Here is a 3654-nt window from a genome sequence, read left to right as displayed (position 1 = left end):
CGTTTATTACTGATTGAGTTGTTGAGCATTTTTCTTTTTTTTCTTTTTAATTTTTTCGTAAAATCATACTTTCATTGTTTACATTGAATTTAGTACAATAACTTTCACTTTTGTTTTTATGTAAAACATCTGCATCAGACTGGTAGAATTTGGTTACCATGGAAGTCATCAGTGCATTAGTTCATTTCCTGAGACATTTCAAAAACACCTCTGAACCTACAGGAGCAAGTTTGACCCACACAGTAAGTAAAACAGTTTTTCTATAACTTCTCTTTAACTATTCAACTTTTGTTTAGTTCACAAAGTTGTTTTACTGTCAAAGAAAGGTTTTAATTGAAGATATAGTTTGTAAATGTTCTATATTTTCTTAGTTAGAAAATGTTTCAACTTGATTTTTCTGTATTCCAGTGTTTTTTTGTAGATATGATTCCTGACACTGTTTTTATTTGTCAGAGCTGATTCAAAAAACTGGAGAAGTTTCTGCTCGTGGATCTGAAGAACAGCACCATGGAGTTAACTTTGTCACCAGCAGTAAGTCAGCACAGGTTTTAGCTACCCTGAAGAAAGTAACAGAAAAGACTTTCAAAACACACGATAAAGAATTAAAAAAAATTGAATTTCTGGCATTTAAAAAAAGTTTTATTATGATGACAGCCTAAACTGTGTGATATTTAGGAGCTGTTACTTCAGAGAAACAAAACATTTTTTGTTACGTGAGGCTTATGCTAATTTAAAAAACTGATTTGGGGCTTTTAGTCAAGTCACGTTTTCCTTTAGGAAGCAGTTGCGTTTTTGCATTTCTGAACCTGATTTTCACCTCTYTTTTTGTATGTGTGCCATTGAAAAAGACTTGTACAATCAAAGAAGAACCTGAASACCCAGAYGGTGATGGGTTTGTCCAGGAGCTGCTAGTTGAGACAATCAAAACTTGAGKTAAACCTCACTGCAGCGACCAGAGTGAAGGATGCTTTGGAGCYTCAAGGGGTTTAGAACTACATAAACCCAAGCACACTGGTGAAAAAAAGTTCATCTGTATCCAGTGTGAGAAGAGATCCATCAGTCCAAGCCTCCTGAAGGTTCACCTTTAGTTGGCACTCTGGAGAGAAGCCYTACACCTGTWCCCAGTGTGAGAAGAGATTCACCCAGTCAAGACATCTGAGACAATATCAGCGTGTCCACTCTGGATAAAAGCCTTTGTTTTGTTGGATATTGTGGTGGGCTGAAACATTTGTTTTATTGTGGACTTGAATGTCCATCARAAGTACAAAATAAAGTATCTAAAAACGTTAGAGCTGTATGAAACATTTTTTGTCTTGACAAAGAAACATTTTGTGAAAAAAAGTCACTGAGCATATTCAAAAACATTAATTCACATTTAACTTAGTGTTTTTTGTTTAATTTGTATGTTTTTTTTACTTTTTAGTTGCACATTTATCTTTAATGTTGACATAATACTTTAACATCGAATTTTAAAATGGTTTATTTAACTCCCCAGACCAACAGTCTGCCCCACACTAAGCATTGAATCAAATTTCGTTTTTAATTTAGTGGAAGTCGTCTAAAAATGAATTAATTCTTTTCATTTCCACAGAACATATATCATAATTATGCCTTTAAGACAGTATTAATTAACGCTACACAAAAACAGGTTATTTACAGCTTTTAATTAAAAGAGGAATATAATTGATACAAAGTGAAATATTTTATTGTAAGAAAAAAACAAGCTTACATATTAAATATATAATGTAAATAAGCTTAATACATGTATTAATATCTCCATTTTAAATTTGTTTTGGTTTGTTTTACAAAATAAAAATCTAAAATTTACATTGTAAATTGTGTTTAGCATAATGATGATCATTGCAGTAGATACTGCTTCAAGATAAAGATACCAGCAATTAGTTACAAATATGTCAGATATGATTCTTGAACATTAATGAGTTTTAAACAAAACCTAAAGATTTGCAGGCAGTCGAGGCTGTCAATATCACCATCTGGTCCTTTAGACCAGTAGTTCCCAAAGTTGTGTTTGGGACACACAGTAGGGTCCTGAAACATCAAGGTGGGATCTTGAAAATATTTTCTGTATTAATTACAGTAAAAAATGACAACTAAGAACATTTTTTGCCTTTGTTGTTACAAAATAACAAGACTAGTGTAKTTAAAATGGACAAAAGTAGCATTATAAATAATGTTACCGTGCTTTTGTTTTAAATGCTGCTGTTTTCCGCACCTGCCATTACCTGCTTTATTTATTTAATTACTTAATCACTTTCAAGGCAACATTTTTATCTTTTAATTTGAGTTAAAAAAAATAAAATGCCTGAGAATTAAACATTCTAGGGGGTTAAATAAATAATTTTTATTTAATAATCAATTGTAGTGCATTATATTTTTGGAGAATCATCATTACGTTTGACTGAAGGCATACTAGTGCTATGACAAAACAGCTCAGGAGGCACACAAGCTGAAAATTTGGGAACCATTTTTTAGAGGAGCATCATAACCCTTATATGTAACCCATCAGATCGAACTGAAGATTTGGTCAAAATGACCAAAGCACTTTTTTTTTTAAATTCCCGCTTTTTAAGCTGCTTTAGATCATCATGACATCGTGAGTGATTCCAGAGATATGGCTTGATTTAGCTCCCTCTCAGGATAACTCATTGATATTTGGTCTGAATCCTAATTTTAATTTATTCTAAGGAGGAACTTTTGGTGTAATTTTAAAGAGGAAACCTCAAACAATATTTGGATATTAAGATTTACCAGTTAGAAAGAGAAAAATAAACTTTGTTAGCTCACAGGGGAAATTACTAAAATGTAAGGCTTTTCTGTTTAAAATCCTGTTTCAAAAAAGGGCTTCAAAAATTCTTTAAGATTTTATTTTCGATATTTCATTAAAACAACACGTAGATAAATTATTTATTCTTACATTTTTGACAAAATCTTTTCCACATCACACTTTGGAACTTAATCCTAGGTTTGATGTGATGGGTCACATATTTCTCCAGAAACTAAGGCATYATCTTCAGAGATTATCAAACAAATAGTACGGTCAGGCACAGAATAGTTTCCTTTTGATGACAAAATCCACTAATAATCGTGATACATTTGCTGTTTTCAGCCTTGGCATATCCTCCCTGTCATCATAAAAAGGTAACTTGGAGAAAATTACAAATCATGAATATTCATACTGGCGAAACGTGAAAATATTTGTTTCAAAAAATGTATCAAATCATAAAAGTAAACACCTCACRTGATAAATAATTGTCAGATGGAACAACAACAGGGTTTTGTGAAGCCACACAGCTGCAGGGAAAAACTAATAAAAACCACCGAATTTAAATTTCAATAAGAACCGGAATTGTAATATCTCCTCAGCTAACCTTAAGTACAACATGAAGAACACAGGAAGTGTTTGACCCGTGCTGGGGTGGAGAGATTTCCGTCAGATCAGGTGAACACAGCAGATCTGGTGTTGCTGTGTGAAATGAAACACTTGGAATTACAAGGAGGAAATGTAGATTCTAATGAACAGCACTTCTATTGATGCAGAGGGCTCTGCTTAGTATGCCATCTCTCCTGACACACACACACACACACACACACAAACACACACACACACACACACACACACACACACACACACAC

Source organism: Austrofundulus limnaeus, unplaced genomic scaffold (assembly GCF_001266775.1).
Source record: "Austrofundulus limnaeus strain Quisiro unplaced genomic scaffold, Austrofundulus_limnaeus-1.0 Scaffold63, whole genome shotgun sequence".
Lineage (NCBI taxonomy): Eukaryota > Metazoa > Chordata > Actinopteri > Cyprinodontiformes > Rivulidae > Austrofundulus > Austrofundulus limnaeus.
The sequence above is the reverse complement of the archived record's forward strand: the minus strand, read 5'-3'. Positions refer to the sequence as shown.